The sequence below is a fragment of the Balaenoptera physalus genome (genome assembly GCF_965194825.1).
Source record: "Balaenoptera physalus genome assembly, chromosome: X".
In the NCBI taxonomy this organism is placed as follows: Eukaryota; Metazoa; Chordata; class Mammalia; order Artiodactyla; family Balaenopteridae; genus Balaenoptera; species Balaenoptera physalus.
Window position 1 is genome coordinate 80,325,406 of NC_138903.1, and position 20,202 is coordinate 80,345,607.

Consider the following 20,202-nt stretch of genomic DNA (forward strand, 5'->3'; position numbering starts at 1 on the left):
GAGAAAGTAATCCAGTTTGATTCTTTTTCATGTAGCTGTGCAGTTTTCCCAACACCATTTACTGAAGAGGATACATACAGATTTTTGTATATTAATTTTGTTTCCTGTAAGTTTACTGAATTCATTGATGAACTCTAGTCATTTTTTTTGTAATGTCTGGATTTTCTGGTATAGTATCATGTTGCCTCTAAACAGTGAGTTTTACTTCTGCCTTTCTAAGTTGGATTCCTTTTATTACTATTTCTTGTCTTACTGATGTGGCTATGAGTGTCAATACTATGTTGAATAAAAGTCGTGCAACTGTTGGTGGGAATGTAAATTGATACAGCCACTATGGAGAACAGTATGGAGGTTCCTTAAAAAAACTAAAAATAGAACTACCATACAACCCAGCAATCCCACTACTGGTCATATACCCTGAGAAAACCATAACTCAAAAAGAGTCATGTACCAAAATGATCATTGCAGCTCTATTTACAATAGCCAGGACATGGAAGCAACCTAAGTGTCAATTAACAGATGACTGGATAAAGAAGATGTGGCACATATATACAATGGAATATTACTCAGCCATAAAAAGAAATGAAATTGAGTTATTTGTAGTGAGGTGGACGGGCCTAGAGTCTGTCATACAGAGTGAAGTAAGTCAGAAAGAGAGAAACAAATACCATATGCTAACACATATACATGGAATTAAAAAAAAAAAAAAGGTCATGAAGAACCTAGGGGCAAGACAGGAATAAAGACACAGATCTATTAGAGAATGGACTTGAGGATATGGGGAGGGGGAAGGGTAAGCTGGGACAAAGTGAGAGAGTGGCATGGACATATATACACTACCAAACGTAAAATAGGTAGCTAGTGGGAAGCAGCCGCATAGCACAGGGAGGTCAGCTCGGTGCTTTTTGACCACCTAGAGGGGTGGAATAGGGATGGTGGGAGGGAGGGAGACACAAGAGGGAAGAGATATGGGGACATATGTATATGTAAAACTGATTCACTTTGTTATAAAGCAGAAACTAACACACCATTGTAAAGCAATTGTACTCCAATAAAGATCTTAAAAAAGAAAAAAAGTGGTCCGAGTAGGCATCCTTGTCTTGTTCCTTGTCTTAGAGGAAATACTTTCAACTTTTCACGGTTGAATATGATGTTAGCTGTGCACATGTCATATATGGCCTTTATTATGTTCAGATATGGTCCCTCTATACCCACTTTGTTGAGAGTTTTTATCACAAATGGATGTTGAATTTTGCCAGAACATTTTTCTGCATATATTGAGATGATCACATAATATTTATTCTTCAATTTGTTAATGTGGTGTGTCACATTGAATGATTTGTAGATATTGAACCATCCTTGCACCCTTGGCATAAGTCCCAATTGATTATGGTATATGATTCTTTAATGTATTGTTGAATTCAGTTTGACAATCTTTGTTGAGGTTTTTTCATCTATGTTCATCAGTGATATTGATTTGTAATTTTTTGTGATATTCTTGTCTAGTTTTAGTGTCAGTGTGATGCTGGCCTTACAGAATGAGTTCAGAAGTAGTCCTTCCTCTTTATGTTTTTGGAATACTTTGAATAGGATATGTGTTAACCTTTACTTAAGAATTTGGTAGAATTCACCTATAAAGCCATCTGGACCTGGACTTTTGTTTCTTGGGAGTGTTTTTTTTTAATTACTGATTCAATTTCATTACTAATTTGTTTCTTCATATTTTCTATTTCTTCCTGATTCAGTCTTGGGAGATTGTACATTTCTAGTAATTTGTCCATTTCTTCTTAATTGTCCATTTATTTGGTGTGTAATTATCTATAGTAATTTTTTGATATGTCTCCTCAGGGAAGGGAAAGAAAAGCAAAAATAAACTAATGGGATTACATCAAACTAAAGAGCTTTTGCACAGCAAAGGAAGCTAACAACAAAACGAAAAGGTCACCTACTGAATAGAAGATATTTGTAAACAATATATATGACAATGGGTTAATATCCAAAGTATACAAAGAACTCATATAACTCAACATCAAAAAACAAAACAAACGACCTGATTAATAAATGGGCAGAAGACCTAAATAGACATGTTTCCAAAGGAAACATCCAGATGGCCAACAGGCACATGAAAAGATGTTCAACATCACTGAATATTAGGGAAATGCAAATCAAAACCACAATGAGATATAATCTCACACTTGTCAGAATGGCTATTATCAAAAAGATCACATATAAAAAATGTTGGTGAGAATGTGGAGAAAAGGTAATTCTCATGCAATATTGGTGGGGATGTAAATTGGTGCACCCACTATGGAAAACAGTATGAGGATTTCTCAAAAAATTAAAAATAGAATCACCATATGATCCAGCAATGCCACTCCTTGGTATTTACGTGAAGAAATTGAAAACACTAATTTGAAAAGATATATGCACCCCTATGTTCATTGCAGGATTATTTACAATAGCTATGATGTGGAAGCAAGTTAAGTGCCCATCAATAGGTGAACGGATAAAGAAAATGTGATACACACATACACACACACACACACGCAAACACATGCCGAAATATTACTCAGCCATTAAGAAGAATGCAATCTTGCCTTGAGTGACAACATGGATGGGCCTAGTGGGTATTATGTTAAGTGAAATAATCATACAGAGAAAGACAAGTACTGTATGATTTCACTTATATTTGGGGTCTAAAAAGCAAAACAAATAAACAAGCATAACTGAACAGAAACAGAGTCATAGATACATAGAATAAACAGGTGGTTGCCAGAGGGGAGGAGTGTGGGGGGGAGGAGATAAATAGGTAAGGGAGATGAAGAGGTAAAATCTTTTAGTTATAATATAAATGAGTCATGGGTATAAAATGTATGGTGTGGGGAATATGGTCAATAATTATGTCATATCTTTATATGGTAACAGATGATAATTAGACTTATCATAGTGATCATTTTTAAATGTGTAGAAATATCCAACAACTCTGTTGTGTACCAGGAAGTAACATAGTGTTGTAGGTCAATTATACTTCAAAAACAAACATACAAATAAACTCACAGAAAAAGAAATCAGATTTGTGGTTACAGGAGGCCAGAAGTATGGAGAGGGGGGAATGGGATGAAGGTAGTCAAAAGGAACAAACTTCCAGTTATAAATAAGTATTAAGAATGTAATATACAACATGATAAATGTAATTAACACTGCTGTATGTTATATATGAAAGTTGTTAAGAGAGTAAATATTTTTTTTTAATTTTAAATTTTTTTATTGGGATATAGTTATTTTACAACATTGTGTTAGTTTCTACTGTACAGTGAAGTGAAGTAGAGTTCCCTGTGCTATACAGCAGGTTCTTATTAGTTATCTATTTTATACATATTAGTGTATATATGTCAATCCCAATCTCCCAGTTCATCCCACCACCATCCCCACTTTCACCCTTTGGTGTCCATACATTTGTTCTCTACATCTGTGTCTCTATTTCTGCCTTGCAAACTGGTTCATCTGTACCATTTTTCTAGATTCCACATGTGTCCCCTCTTTTTGGATTTCCTTCCCATTTAGGTCACCACAGATCATTTAGTAGAGTTCCCTGTGCTATACAGTAGGTTTTCATTAGTTATCTATTTTATACATAATAGTGTATATATGTCAATCCCAATCTCCCAATTCATCCCCCCTCCCCCCTCCCCCCTTGGTGACCATAAGTTTGTGTTCTACATCTGTGACTCTATTTCTGCTTTGCAGATAAGTTCATCTGTACCATTTGAGCTATTATGCAGTATTTGTTTTTCTCTTTCTGACTTACTTCACTCTGTGTGACAGTCTCTAGGTCCATCCACGTCTCTACAAATGACCGAATTTCATTCCTTTTTATGGCTAAGTAATATTTCATTGTATATATGTACCACATCTTCTTTATCCATTCATCTCTCGATGGATATTTAGGTTCCTTCCATGACCTGGCTATTGTAAATAGTGCTTCAATGAACATTGGGGTGCATGTGTCATTTTGAATTATGGTTTTCTCTGGGCATATGCCCAGTAGTGGGATTGCTAGGTCATATGGTAGTTATATTTTTAGGTTTTTAAGGAACCTCCATAATGTTCTCCATAGTGGCTGTATCAATTTACATTCCTACCAACAGTGGAAGAGGGTTCCCTTTTCTCCACACCTGCTCCAGCATTTATTTTTTGTAGATTTTCTGATGATGCCCATTCTAACCATGTGAGGTGATACTTCATTGTAGTTTTTGAGAAAGTAAATCTTAAGAGTTCTCATCACAAGGAAAAATATTTTTTTTCTATTTCTTTAATTTTCTATCTATGTGAGATGATGGATGTTCACTAAACCTATTATAGTAATCATTTCATGATGTATGTAAGTCAAATCAATATGCTGTATACCTTGAACTTATACAGTGCTCTATGTCAATTATATCTCAATAAAACTGCAATAAAATGCAAAAAGAAGATATACAGAAGAATGCACAAGTGGAAATTTTAGAATTAAAAAGTATAATAACCAAAATAAAAAACTCATTGGATAAACTCAAGAGCAGAACCATGGGGACAGAAGAAAAATCCAGTGAATTCAAAGATAAAAAATAGGATATATAACTCAATTATAACAACAGAGACAAATTAAACTGATTTTAAAGAAAATGGGCAGCACCTCAGGGACATGTGAGACTACAACAAAAATTCTACCATTTGTGTTATTGTAGTCCTGGAAGGAGGGAAGAAGCACAGAATGGACAGAAAAGTATTTGAATAAATAATGGATGCAAACTTCTCAAATTTGGCAAAATATATAAAACTAAAGATTCAGGAAGCTTAGGGAATACCAAGCAGCATAAAGCTAAAGAACTTCACACTAAGTCACATAATAATTGAACTTTAAAACTTAGGAAAAAGAAAAAAAATCCTGAATAACCAGAATAAAATGATACCTTACCTATACCAGATTTCTCATTGGAAACCATGGAGGCAAAAAACTAGAATTGGTAAAATAATTTTGAAAAAAGAAGAAAATAGTTGGACTCATCTATTCAAATTCAAGACTTACTACGTAACCACAGTAATCAAGATGGTGTGGTATTGGCTAAGGGATAGACTCATAGATCAGTGAAACAGAATTGAGAATTTGAAATACAATTACACAAATGCCTGATTTTTACAAGGATGTAAAAATGATTCAGTAGAGGAATGATAACCTTTTCAACAAATGGTGCTATTGTAATTTTATATGCACAGGTACAAAAAATAACTTCAATCTAAATCTGATACCTTAGACAAAAATAAACTTAAAGTAGTACAGGGAGGTAAATGAAAAATATAAAACCATGAAAATAGAAAATATTCAAGACCTAGAGCATGGTAAATAATTATTAGATGTGACATCAAAAAATGATCCATAAAAGTAAAAATTGGTAAACTGAACCTCATAAAAATTAAAATATTTTGCTCTGCAAAAGATCCTGCTAAGAGAGTTAAAAGAGTCACCTAAGAGCGGTAGAAAATAGTTTCAAACCACTTAGTTGACAAAGAACTAGCATCTAAAATATGTAAAGAACTCAAAACTCATCAGCAATAATGCAAACAATCCAGTTAGAAAATGGGTAAAAAAACATGAGGATAAATTTCATGAAAGAGGTGAATACTAAAATAACGGTTGTTAGGATACTAATAAAGATAGTGGGATTTATTAGTACGGGAAGGATATAAACCAACATTTTCGGGGTATGGGCCTGATAGCTTGTTTAGCTGACCTTACTGTAGATTGTAGTGTAATGTGGTAGCACGAAGAACTTTGAATTCTTAGGGGTAGGTTCAATTCCTATGATTCTAGAAATAAGAGGGCTTAAACCTCTATTATTTACTCTATCAAAGTAGCTCTTTTATCAGACATATTTCTTATGTTTTTGGGGGGATACTTGCTGTTATGATGGGTAGTGAGACATGTCATATACACAGGGCTAGTGTTAGAGATAGAAAGTTTTTTCAGAGTAAGTACATTAGTTGATCATATCGGAATCGAGGGTAGGATGCTCGAATTCATAGGAAAGATGTTGTCAGTAATAGTGTTTTAACAATGAGATTGTTAATGAGGTTTAATACTTTTTAGGTAAATAAGAAGTCTTGGTCTTCTGTTATTAGATTCACAATCTAGTGTTCTTTTTAAACTATATCTACAATACAGAGGGCCTAAGATGATTTTGGGGTTTAGTGATAGGAATAGGAGTGGAATGATATGTAGGGCTATCAGAGCATGTTCTCGTGTGAAGGAAGGTATAATGTTATTGATATGGTGTGTATGTTTGCCACATTGTGTTGTGATTAGTATATATAAGGAGTAGAGGGCTGTAATTACAATATTGGTTCCTATTAGGATGATAGTGAGGCTTGATCATGAGACAGTTGATATGACTATGAACAGCTCTCCGATTAGATTGATGGTAGGGGGTAGAGCGAGGTTTGTTAGACTTGCTAGTTGTCACCAAGTGGCTATTAGTGGGAGAAGAATTTGTAGGCCTCGGGCTAAGATTATGGTTCAACTATGAACTTGCTCATAATTTGAGTTTGCTAGACAAAATAATATAGAGGACGTGAGGCCGTGAGCAATTATTAAGGCAGTAGCCCCTATATAACTTCAAGGGGTTTGAATAAGGATAGCTGTGATAAAGAGTACCATGTGGCTGACTGAGGAATAGGCGATGAGTGATTTTAGGTCTGTTTGACGTAGGCAGATAGAGCTAGTTATGATTATTCCCCATAGGGAAAGCATAAGGAAAGGATATTCTATGTGTCCTGTTAGGGGGTTAAGTATTGACGTGATTCGCAGCACGCTGTAACCCCCGAGCTTTAGTAGTACGGCTGCAAGGACTATGGAGCCTGTGACGGGGGTCTCTACGTGTGCTTTGGGTAGTCAAAGGTGCAGGCCACAGAGGGGCATTTTTAATATAAAGGCTATTATACAGACTAGTCATATAAGGGCATTGGACCAGGAGATGGGTAGTGGTTGAGCTCAGTACTGGAGCAACCAGAAATTTAAGGATCCTGTAGTGTTTTGTAAGTATGTTAATGTCACTAGTAATGGGAGGGATCCAATTAGTGTATAGAATAGGAAGTAGAGCCCTGCATTAAGTCTTTCTGTTTGGTTGCCTCAGCGGGTAATGATAATAAGGGTGGGGATTAGTGTGGCTTCAAATATAATGTAAAATAGGATTAGTTCTGTGGTAGTAAATGTTGTGATTAGGAGTGTTTGTAATATGATTAGTATTGTAATATAAAGTTTTTTTTCGGATTAGTGGCTCTTTGAGAAGGTGGGATTGACTTGCTATTAATATTAGGCGGAGGAGCCATATTCTTAGGATTAGAAGTGGTGCGGAAAGGGGGTCAGAAAAGAATGTTAAGGAGTAATTGAGGCTATTGTCGTTGAGTTGATTAAGGAGTAGGCTTGTAAAGCTAATTAATAGGCTGTGGGTTGTGCAGTTGATTCAAATCATGTTGTTTTTTGGTAGTCAGGTCAGGGGTATTTGTATGATTGTGGGGACGATAAATTTTAGCATTGGAGAAGGTTGAGGTTTTGTACATAGTCAGTACCAACATATGTATTTGACACTATTACTAATAAGGCTAATCCAAGAGCTGCTTTGTAGGCTGCGAATACTAGTAGGATGATTGGTATTATACTGGCTAAGGTGAAGTGTGAGCTCAAGATTGTTAGGGCTGCTAGGACAAACAGTGATAATATTATACCTTCCAAGCAGAGTAGCGAGGATATTAGATGGGATGGATATATTAATAAACCTATAAGAGATATGGTGAAGGCTATTAAAATGTTTATATGTACTAGAGACACTTGGTAATTATGAGTTTAATCACAGTCTAATGAGTCAAAATCACTTGTTTTATTTTAAACTAAATACCATATTCAGCCCACTCTAAGCTCTCTTGAGTTCATTCATAGGCCAGGCTGGTTGCTAGTAGCGAAATTAGAAATAGGGTTATGACAAGTATTGTTTCTAGGTTGTTTGTTTGGATTGCTCAGGGGAGGGGTAGTAGGAGGGCAATTTCTAGGTCGAAGAGAAGGAAGGTGATTGCCACTAAGAAGAATTTTATAGAAAAGGGTAGGCGGGTGGACCCTATGGGATCAAATCTGCATTCGTAGGGGCTTGTTTTTTCTGCATAGACGTTTAGTTGAGGAAGTCAGAAGGCAATAAGTACAAGTAGTGAGGCTAGTATTGTGTTTGTTAATAGGGTCAGTATGAGGTTTATTGCTCTTTTTCGGGGTGTACCGAAACTAACTGATTGGGAGTCAGTTGTACTCGTTAATACTAAAAGGACTATGAGCCTCACCAATAAATAGATACGTAAAGAAATAGTCATAGGACATCTACAAAATGTCAGTATCAAGCAGCAGCTTCGAAGCTGAAGTGGTGGTTAGATGTGAAGTGGAATTTTAATTGGCATAGGAAGCAAACAATAAGAAAGGTGGATCCAATAATTACATGTAGCCCATGGAAACCTGTGGCTACGAAGAAAGTTGACCCGTAGATTCCGTCTGAGATTGTAAAAGGGGCTTCGTAGTAGTCTGATGCTTGTAGTAGTGTAAAATAAACACGGAGAGTAATTGTAATGAAAAGAGCTTGAAGTATGTGTTTGCGATTTCCTTCTATAAGGCTATGGTGAGCTCAGGTAATAGATACGCCAGAGGCTAATAGTACAGAAGTGTTGAGGAATGGGACTTCTAAGGGGTTTAAGGGACTTCTAAGAGGTTACTTATGCACACGAAAAATTGCTCAATATTACTAACCATTAAGGAAATGCAAATTAAAACCACAATTAGATGTCACCTATTAGAATGGCTATAATAAAAAATCATAAAACAAAATATTGATGAGTATTCAGAGAAACTTAATTACTCATATATGGCTGGTGGGAATGGAAAATGGCATAGTCACTCTTGAAAATAGTTTGGCAGTTTCTTATAAACTGAAATATGCAACTACCGTATGACCCAGCAATTGCATTCCAGGTAATTAAAGTCTTATATTTGAACAAATTCCTGTATGTGAATATGTATGATGGTTTTATTCATAATAGGCAAAACCAGGAATCACCCTAAATGTCTTTTAATGGATGAATGATTAGACAAACTATAATTATACCACACAAAGTAATACAAATGAATGAACTACCATGCAACAACCTGGATGAATCTCCAGAGAATTAAGCTGAATTAATAAATCTAAGCCTAAAATTTTACAAAGGCTACATACAGTATGATTCCATTTATATGACATTCTTGAAATGACAAAATTATGGAGAATGAATTACTGGTTTACAGAGGTTAAGAGTGAGCTAGGGGGTAGGAAGGAAGTGGGTGTGATTATAAGAGGGCAATTAGAAGAATCCTTGTGGTGATAAAACTGTTCTGTATCTTAATCAATATCAATATCCTGGTTTTGATATTGCACTCATTTTGTAAGATGTTACTATTGGAGGGACCTGGGTAGACGGTAGACAAAACCCCTCTATATTAATTCTTCCAATTGTATGTGAATCTACAATTATCATTAAAAAAAATTAATTAAAAAAAAAGAGATTGGCAGAGTGGATTATTAAAAATGTCCCAACTCTCTGGTCTTAGTAACATTAAGCATTATTTTCTATTAGTATTCCAATACTGTATCTTGCTTCTCATTTCTAACATTTTCCATTTGGTTGAAGCAAACAACCACACTGAGTAGCATCAACACTTCTGTCATTTAGTTATAAACCTGTTTGGAGAAACTGAGAGTCCTTCCTTCTCTAGTATTTGTTGATATATAAAGTTCCCAAAATCTTGCAATCAGCTGGCTGATTCAAAATAATTTGTTTGGAATAACTAACATTACACATTGTGAGATTGAACGTATTTCCATGGTTACATTATTTTAAATGATTGTAGAATCCTAAGAAAAATACACATTCATATAAGTATGAATTTAAAAAGTACCAGTGCTCATTAACCATGTATAATAAAAGTAAGCATGCTCTGTGTAACAAACATTTAGCTATTTAAAGACAATGATTACCCTGAATTCGCTTAAGCTATTTGAGTAGACAACAGTGCAATTTATAAATTGCAGTTTGCTCATGATTGTAGAAACACGTGGTAGAAAATTTCCTTCGAGAATAAACCTTTGCTATTAGCTCTAAAAGAAAATAATATTGTTTTCCCTCTGGGTTAGAATTTTGAGGAAATGTTGTCCTTTCTGTTTTTGTAATAGATAAATGTGTGGATGGATAATTATTATGTTTTAAAAATAAGAAATGATTATGGCCCTGTAAACAAACACTTGTGTTTATAAAAACTTAAATTAATTGCGCAGTATTATGGGCATTATTCCTTGACTTCTACTGGTCCAGATCATATTTTGAAAGGTGGGTGCACGGATACATTTTCCCCCTCCAAGTCCATCCAACGATCATCATTTAGATTTAGTAAAATATTTTGTTGCTTAGGTAAGACACCAAGGCACTTTAATGGACTGGACAACTTTAGCAGATTTCAACTCATCAGACATAAATTATAACCTGTTTAAGGAATAACTTAAGTGAATACACATATAGTCAAAATGTTCTAACTTTAAACAAATTTGGAGCAGTAATAAATAAACTACTTCAAGAGTTTTAAGAGCTTAAAATTATTTACTTCTGTGTGCCAATGAATTTTTTATAGGTGAAAACTTAATTTGCTGTTAATATTAAGGAAACAAAGAAATTTTAGCCACAAAAAATGGAATTACTAAAACAATTATTAGTCTGATAGCATCCTTCAGGGAAAATAGGTGAGCCTGCATGTTTGACTAAACAAAAAGCTTAGATCAGGAACTTAAAACTAAAAGCATAAATTAAAAAAAATATGTTTATAATTGAAATATTTAATTACATAGCATTGTACAGTTAGAATGACTTACAAATGAACTTGCTACTGCTGAAAGTGTTTTTGCCTGTTTGTTTTGTTTTGTTTTGTTTTTGGTCTATAAGCAGTGTCTTAGAAGTATGTAGAGGTGAAATTATACCCTCTTTATCATAAAGAAACCAAGTTAAATTTACATTCTATTAAGTCTCTTTTTCCCTTTCCTATAGCACAGGAGACCATATTAAGAAACACACCGATCATTTGGTAAGTAAATATGTCTCAACAAAATGTGAAAAGCATATTATTTACCACTTTCTTTGAATTTCAAAACTCTTTGCAATTTAACATAGAGAATATGAATTATTGGAAATATGAAGCTGTGTTAGACAGGGGGAAAGGGAGAACTAAGTAAATTGGGCTAACACAAAATCTGAAAAATGTGAACTTTTCTAAGCAAGCTGTTAACTTATTAAAATATAGCCAATTTATCATGTTGTTTACCATGGTGGAGCATGGTGACAAATCCATGATGAATCCTTTGATTGAGTTCAAATGTAGTTTGATTACAGTCCATTGACCAATTGAAATACAATCATAGTAGTCAATTATGCACAGGAAAATGGATCCTGGTTGTTTATTGTATTGTGAAAGAAAGAGGAAGAAGCTTCAGATAAATAAAATAATGCATTTGTATCCATATTGTTAAAAGTAGAAAATGGAACACAGGAAGAATTTGATTATGATTAATTTAAAAAAAAAGAATTGTCTTTTTTTGACAATTGATTGTTCAATTGTTTGACAATTGATTGTTGATTGTTTCATCAATCTATCATATCATTTAAAATAAATTGATAATATTAAAAAGCTTTTCTGACAATTTCAAATATTTAGTTGATTTCAAAAGTGAGTACTTTTTATTAATTAGCCATAGTCCCATGCATTCCTTGATTATGAAATAATTAAATATCATCCTCCAAAAAATCTATTCTCAGATACCATAATGTTCAAAATTAATATTTGTATTTGTGAAATTGTTTTAATTTCAAATGTAATTTTACTGCTTATAATTTCATATTTATATGGCTATAACATATACAGATGTAATATATCTTATATCATATTAGAGAGGATCTACCATATAAATTACTTACTGGAGTGTCTGAATTGTTTTTTTTTTTTATGTTCCTCCTTAACGTTTTTGATACAAAGGTATAGTAATCAAAGTAACATGTACTGGTGTAAAAAAAGACATATAGACCAATGGAATAGAAATAAAAGCCCAGATATAAATCATTGCTTATACAGTCAACAAATACCTGACAAGGGAGCCAAGAATACTCAATGGGGAAAAATAATCTCTTCAATAAAAGGTGCTGGGAAAACTGGATAATCACATGCAGGAGAATGAAGTCAGAATACTGTCTTATATCACTTACAAAAATTAACTTGAAATTGATTAAATACTTAAATAAAAGAGCTGAAACTGTAAAACCTCTAGAAGAAAACATAGGGAAAAAGCTCCTTGAGCATGATTGTTTGGCTATGACACCAACAGCACAAACAACAAAAGCAAAAATAAAACAAGTGGGACTCATCAAAATAAAAGCTTTATCATAGCAATAAAATAAAATAAAATAAAAATCGACAAAATGAAAATGCAACATACAGAATAGGAGGAAATAATAGTGAATCATATATATGATACAGGATTAATATCCAAAATATACAAGAAACTCATATAACTCAATAGCCAAAAAAAATCATTTAAAAATGTGTAGAGGAATTAAATAGACATTTTTCCAAAGTACAATGACAACAGGTACATGAAAAGTTGCCCTACATCACTAATCATCAGGGAGATGCAAATCTAAACCACAATGAGATACTGTTACACACATGTTAGAATGGTTATCATCAAAAAGACAAGAAATAACAAGTGTTGAGGAGTATGTAAAGAAAGGGAAGACTTGTGCACTGTTGGTGGGAATGTAAATTGGTACAGCCACTATGGAAAATAGTATGGAGGTTCCTCAAAAAATTATAAATAGAACTACCTTATGATCCAGCAATCCCACTTTTGGTTACACATCCAAAGTAAATTAAATTAGGATCTCAAAGATATATCTTGATTCCCATGTTCATTGTACCATTATTCACAATAGCCAAGGTATGGAAACAACCTAAGAGTCTGTCTAAGAATGAATGGATAAAGATATATATATATATATATATATATATATATATATATATATATATATATCTATATCTCAAGAGACTATTAAGCCATGATAAATAAGGAAATCCTGTTATTTGCAACAACATGGATGGACCTTGAGGGCATTATGCTAAGTGAAATTAGTCAGATAGAAAATGACAAACCCTGTATGATATTACTTATATATGGAACCTAAAAATCCACACATTAACAGAGAATAGAATGGTGGTTGGCAGGGGCTAGAGGTTGGGAGAAATGGGGAGATGTTTGTCAAAGGGTGCAAACTTCCATTTATAAGATGTAAGCTCTGGGGATCAAATGTACACCATGATGATTATAGTTAAGAGTAGTAAATTACATACTTGAAAGTTAGAGAATAGATCTTAAATGTTCTCACAACAAAAAAGAAATGATAATTAAGTGATGATGTTGGTGTTAAAATATTACTGTGGTAATCATTCACAATATAGAAGTGTATCAAAGCTTTGAACATCTTAAATTTACACAATGTTACATTTCAGTTATATCTCTATAAAGTTGGAAAACAAATTGTTTTATATTTTTCAAGGCACAGACTTACTGCTTCTCTGTATTTACTATTTTCTATGTTGACTCAAGTTTAACTTTGATTTTTAATACTTTACTATTTGTGAATCAGTGATGAATTCCAGAATCTATAGTTCAAGACATATGACAGGACATGAAAGAAGTGAATAGATACGGCTTATATTGAGCTTCTTTTTTTTTAATTTTTTGCTTTCATTATCCTCCATACGAGTCCGTATGTTTAGGTAATATTTCTCCTCAAAATTGTTTCATATAAAGGTAAGCTACTCAAGACTCAGTCCATATTTTGGTGCCAAATTGAGCTGTTAAAACATTGCTTTGTCTAGATTGTTCTCCAAAATGTAACAATTTTTCCAGTAGAAGTATATGTAAACTTTCAAGCTAGAATGCCATTTATAAAACTACAGACAAATATAGTGAATGTATGATATAATTTTTCAAAACAAAAATGCCAAATATAAAATTATCCTTTGTCAAGCTTGATTGAAGTCATCTATATTTGTTTTCTATCATTTTTTAAAATTATTTATTTATTTTTTGGCTCTGTTGGGTCTTCGTTTCTGTGTGAGGGCTTTCTCTAGTTGCGGCGAGCGGGGGCCACTCTTCATTGCAGTGCGCGGGCCTCTCACTATCGCGGCCTCTCTCGTTGCAGAGCACAGGATCCAGAAGCGCAGGCTCAGTAGTTGTGGCTCACGGGCCCAGTTGCTCCGTGGCATGTGGGATCTTCCCAGACCAGGGCTCGAACCCATGTCCCCTGCATTGGCAGGCAGATTCTCAACCTCTGTGCCACCAGGGAAGCCCTGTTTTCTATCTTAATAAAACAGAAAAAAACTTATCATAATCTCAAGCACTCTCTTAAATTATATATAAATAAAAATTACTTGTAGTGCTTATTTTAGCTTTTTAGCTAGAGCAAATTAAACATTCATTGTTTTCTAAGCTTTACTGACTTTGAAATAGATTTTATATTTAAGTAACTTTATTAGGTCATCAGTTTGTCCAAAAAATTAAAATAAAAAATACTAGTTGTCATGATAAATATGTTTTGTTTGTTTGCTTCTTGAAATTTTTTTCTTTATCATATTGAAGTCTGCCCTTCTTTTTCACTGCCTACTTTCTTTTCCCTGATGGAAAATAACATGGTACTGAAGGTGTTTTAACAAGTGAAAGAAGTTTTAATACAATAGGAAAAAAAGTAGTGCCTTACTGGTCTGAAAGAGATAATATGTTTCTTGAAGATTATCATTATTCTGAGAAATTTAGAATACATATACACATAGGGTGATAATAAGATTGTTAGCATGTAGCCTCTGTATCACTTACATGCAAATGTAACTGAATGGCACTAAGTAATCTTTGTTTAATCATGGACTAATATGAAACTCAAGTTGCCAAAAGGTCCCACACTTGGTTTAATGCTCTGTTGTCATCATCTTGAAAGTATTAATAATTTTTGAACAATAGGCTCCACATTTTCCATTTTGTGCTGGACCCCATAAATTATGTAACAAAATTTTCTATAGGTTCTAATGGCCAAGGGCCTAAAGTCGAGGTCAGAATAACTATACAGACCTACCTACAGTACAAGCTAGGATTATACAGAAATTCTGGATAGATCAGGTTAGTAAGAAAAGCAAGAAAGAAGGTAAGCTAGGAGAATAATCGAAGAAAGGGATTTTATAAATTTTAGGAGATATACCTTCTTGAAAGAAGTAGAGTGAATTTAATACTCACATGAATTATGATAATGATATATGTAAAATTGAAATGGAATTTCCTCTCATATGCCCAATTTGAATCTTTAAATTTGATGCAGATATTTAATGGCCCATATATACAGATGCCTGAATAAGCTGTGGAGTGTTAAAGCACTTTGTGGTAGCATCATATTCTTTAGCATGTATCAACACAAATGACATTAGTGCTTGATTTTTTGGCAGCAAGTATTGCTATATGGTTCCTAATAAGTTACAGCCAAAGACTTTCTTTATGTTTTAAATATGTACGGAATAATTTAAAATAGTTCAATATGAAAGATCAATCGGTAGCTTTATATCAGCTTTCACAATTATTGATGACTGTCTGAACATTTTATTTTTTAAATTTTTTGTCTTTTTTAATTGAGGTATAGTTGCTTTACAATATTGTGTTAGTTTCTACTGTACAGCGAAGTGGAGTTCCCTGTGTGCTATACAGCAGGTTCTCGTCAGTTATCTGTTTTATACATATTAGTGTATATATGCCAATCCCAATCTCCCAATTCATCCCTCCATCCCTTTTTCCCCCTTGGTGTCCATACATTTGTTCTGCACATCTGTGTCTCTACTTCTGCCTTGCAAACTGATTCATCCATACCGTTTTTCTAGATTCCACATATATGCGTTAATATATAATATTTGTTTTTCTCTTTCTGACTTACTTCACTCTGTATGACAGTCTCTAGGCCCATCCACATCTCTACAAATGACCCAATTTCATTCCTTTTTCTGGCTGAGCAATATTTCATTGTATATATGTACCACATCTTCTTTATCCATTCGTCTGTCAATGGACATTTAGGTTGCTTCTATGACCTGGTTATTGTAAATAGTGTTGCAATGAACATTGGGGTGCATGTATCTTTTTCAATTATGTGTTTCCCCAATATATGCCCAGGAGTGGTTTTTCTGGATCATATGGTAGCTCTATTTTTAGTTTATTAAGGAACCTCCATACTGTTACCCATAGTGGCTGTATCAATTTACATTCCCAACAACAGTGCACCCTCCACACCCTCTCCAGCATATATTGTTTGTAGATTTTTTGAAGATGCCCATTCTAACTGGTGTGAGGTGATACCTCGTTGTAGTTTTGATTTGCATTTCTCTAGTAATTGATGATGTTGAACATCTTTTCATGTGTCTCTTGGCCATCTGTATGTCTTCTTTGGAGAAATGTCTATGAACATTTTATCAAGCATAGAAAGTTAGCCTTGTATATAAAATAAAATAGAATAATTTCTAAGCTACAACTTAACTATTAAAAGGTATTTACATTTACTAGAAATGAGCACAATCTACTTCACTTCTTTGAACCTGTTTCCTCAGATGAAAATGGGGAAAATAATCTATAATTTACAATGCCTTGAACAGCATGTGACTCTTAAGTGGCAGTTCTTGCTATTATTTCAAGATTCTGTATTTTTCTCTGTTGTTTGTACATGAAAACTCCTGCTTTACCAATTTAAATACCACTCCAGCTTCAAGGGTTCAGGCTTTCACACAGAATGTAAACTTCTTTGCTTTTGACTTGTGTTTATTTTTAAATACAATCTCTTGTATAAAAGTTTAAAAAATTTAAAAAGTGTGGGGGTAAATTGAGCATAAATAATTTTATACAACATTCTTTTGAAAAGTTGTCTAAGGCAGTCAGAAACATATGGTGTCATTTTTTAAGCTCCAGCACACAATGAAACCCAGTAAATGCTAATTTGAGAGAATAAAATTTCCAGCCTGAGTTTCAAGTTCCAATTAGGTTTTGCAAAACATGTGTTCTGAATGACTGCATATTTTTAATCTTGTAGATCTAAAAGTAGGGCAAATATTAATGTCAAACTTCAATCAGGATTGTTTGCATAGCATAGACTTTCATTTAGTTATAATAGCATACAGAGAAAATTTATCTGAGACAGAACATAAGGAAATCCCATTAAAGACAATAGATTTGCAAGTATGTATCTGAGGACTGATTTTGGTAAAGTTTGACTAAGCTACTGTGAAAAAAAAAGAACAAAGCTGTATAAGGACATTTTGAAAAATATTTCAAAAATTGCAAGTAACCTAGGCTAATAAACGTACAAAAATATTTTCTGTTGCTCTCAGTGGCTATTCAGTCAATGAGTTGAGTATTTCCATTCAAAGCTGTTAAAAAGCTATTTTAACTAGGAAATATAATAAACTCAACATCATTTCATTCACCTGTTGCAAGATTAGTTTTGTCTTTTCTTTCCTCTCTGGATCCAGGAAGAGAGTATGTATGTAACTTTCTGCTCATTATGGAAAAAGCTTAAATTTATATTGACCTATTAGCATTCGTGTCTTCAAAGTGCATTGACATAATATTCACCTCAAATTTGGAAAATATACAGTGATTTTTTTTTCAAGCATTATAGGCAGCTAATTAACCTGACTCAGGTTATTAGGGAACTGTTTCAGTCTCTTTTACACTCATACACACACACCACATTCAATACACATAACAAGCTGACAATAAAATTCTATCAATAAATCTTGCCATAAATAGGAATTATTACACCCTTGAAACAATTTAATATTTTTATTTAAAGTAATAAGAATCATCACACACACTTCTCCACATATGGGGGAGGGAGACAGAAAGAAAATCTAATTTTCTTCTTCAGTTAATTCTGAAGTGTATCCATCATAATGAATATTCCCCTATTGAGTGTTCTCTGACATACAGTGGGTTTGCATTTATATGCTGCAGAGGAGAAGAAAAACGTAGAAGGGGATAAGGTGATTAAGGGTTCTGAGACTTTTAAATGCTTTCAGAAACTATGTATTATGAAAATTCCCTAACTTCAAAAATGGTAGAATAAAGTGTGTCCAGTGATTGATCCACTTAAACACTTTAATTATTTTGTATGTAAATGTTACCAAATTACCCATGAATAAATTAATTCTTTCAATTGGGAGGTGAACATGTGAATGCATAGCCAAGAACTCCTGAAGTATGTGGCCGTCTATGGTAGTGCATATATGTCCTAAAAATATTAGTGTTTCAAAACCTAAAGTTAAATCATCAATATTATAAGTGTCAAAAACTCACTTCAGCATGAATATCAAAACTGTCTTCCCAAAAAAGCAAAATTAATTATACAAATATTCAGTGAATTTTGAGAGAGTAGTTTAAATATTTCCATATGGAGATATCTTATAAATTAATAGTGCACATGAGCTTTATATTAAACCTTATTTCTGATATTAATATAGCCTCACATACTTTCTTACATTTGTTTTTTATGGTATATCTTTTTCCATTTTTTACTATCACCTATTGGTACCTTTATATTTGAAATATATAAGCAGCATGTATTTAGTTGAGTCCACTTTTAATCTATTCTGATACTAAACTATATTTCTGCTTCACAAATATATATTAAAAATAATTTTGATCTGTTTGTTGGTTGCTTGGTAGGTTGAATTTTTTAAAAAGAGAAGGTCAGTAGGAACATAATTTCATTTTATTAATTTTGTTGTATTATTCTGTGTTAAGCATCTGTTGTACAGTGTAAACGACACTAGATTTGAAATAAGAAGAATTAAGATCCACCACCACCGGGTGGTGTCACAAGAACATGCAGCAACTAAGGACTGAATCTCTGGCAGACTGTCCATGGGCAGGAATATGCAGTGGTTTGTTTCCCAGCAAGACTGTCCCAGCTCCGCCCACTCCACACCACAGCTTAGTGATAGATCTGAGGCAGACAGGTCCTGGGAGAGAGAACTCATCAACAGAAGCAGCCCAGATCTCATGCAGCAGCACAGTCACCTCAGTCCTGCAGCCAATCCTGATACCCCCAGCTCCAGCTTACTCCACATTAAAGCTTTGCACTAGATTTGGGACAAACAAAACAGAGAAAGGGATGCGACTTTGGGCTGCTTCTGAGTGAAATGGCAGATGTCTACACAGGTGATGCTTAGGTTTGCTGTGACTGCATGGGCCTGAATTGCTTCAGCAATTCACCTCTTTTGACGTAGGGCACACACTGACAGCCAGAGAGCAGAGAGGAAGCACTACCTCATATCCGGTACAAGCTCTAGACACTACAACACCAACCCACTCCCTGCCAAAAGGATGGCGGCCAGCACACTCTGAGGAAAGATGTGGCTGGCATCCATACCAAAACCAGACTTTGCACCAAAAATATTGGACAAACATAGTCTACAAAAGGATGCTCCCGCATAAAACCACCCCTTCAAGACCACAGTAGAGAACGGTTTCTCCTAAATTCAGAGAGACAAAGTTAAGTAAAATGAAAAGACAGAGGAACTACTCCCAATTAAAAGAACAAGAGAAATCCCCTGAAAAAAACAATGAAAGATACTTCACCAGTCTACTAGACCTCAAGTTCAAAAAGAGAGTAATAAAAATGCTGAAGAAACTAAGAAAGATTATCAACAGGAATGCAGATCACTGTAATGAGGAACTAGAAACTATAAAGATGAACCAATCAAAAATAGACAATTCAATTGCTGAGACTGAATGAGAGACTAAATGACACCAAAGAATGCATAAGGATCTGGAAGATAGAATAATGGAATTCACTGAATCAGAACAGCATACAGAAAGACAAATTAATCTTTTACAAAGGAGGCAAGAATATACGATGGAAAAAAGACAGTCTCTTAAACAAGTGGTGTTGGGAAAGCTGGACAGCTACATGCAAATCAATAAAATTAAAACACACCCTCACACCATATACAAAAGTAAATTCAAAATGATTTAA

General features: G+C 33.9%; 1 long non-coding RNA gene across 1 annotated transcript in view; it reads left to right on the top strand.

Moving 5' to 3' along the window:
* LOC309653131 overlaps positions 1-20,202 on the top strand; it is a 278,977-nt gene that overhangs the window by 34,245 nt on the left and 224,530 nt on the right. The window lies entirely within an intron of this gene.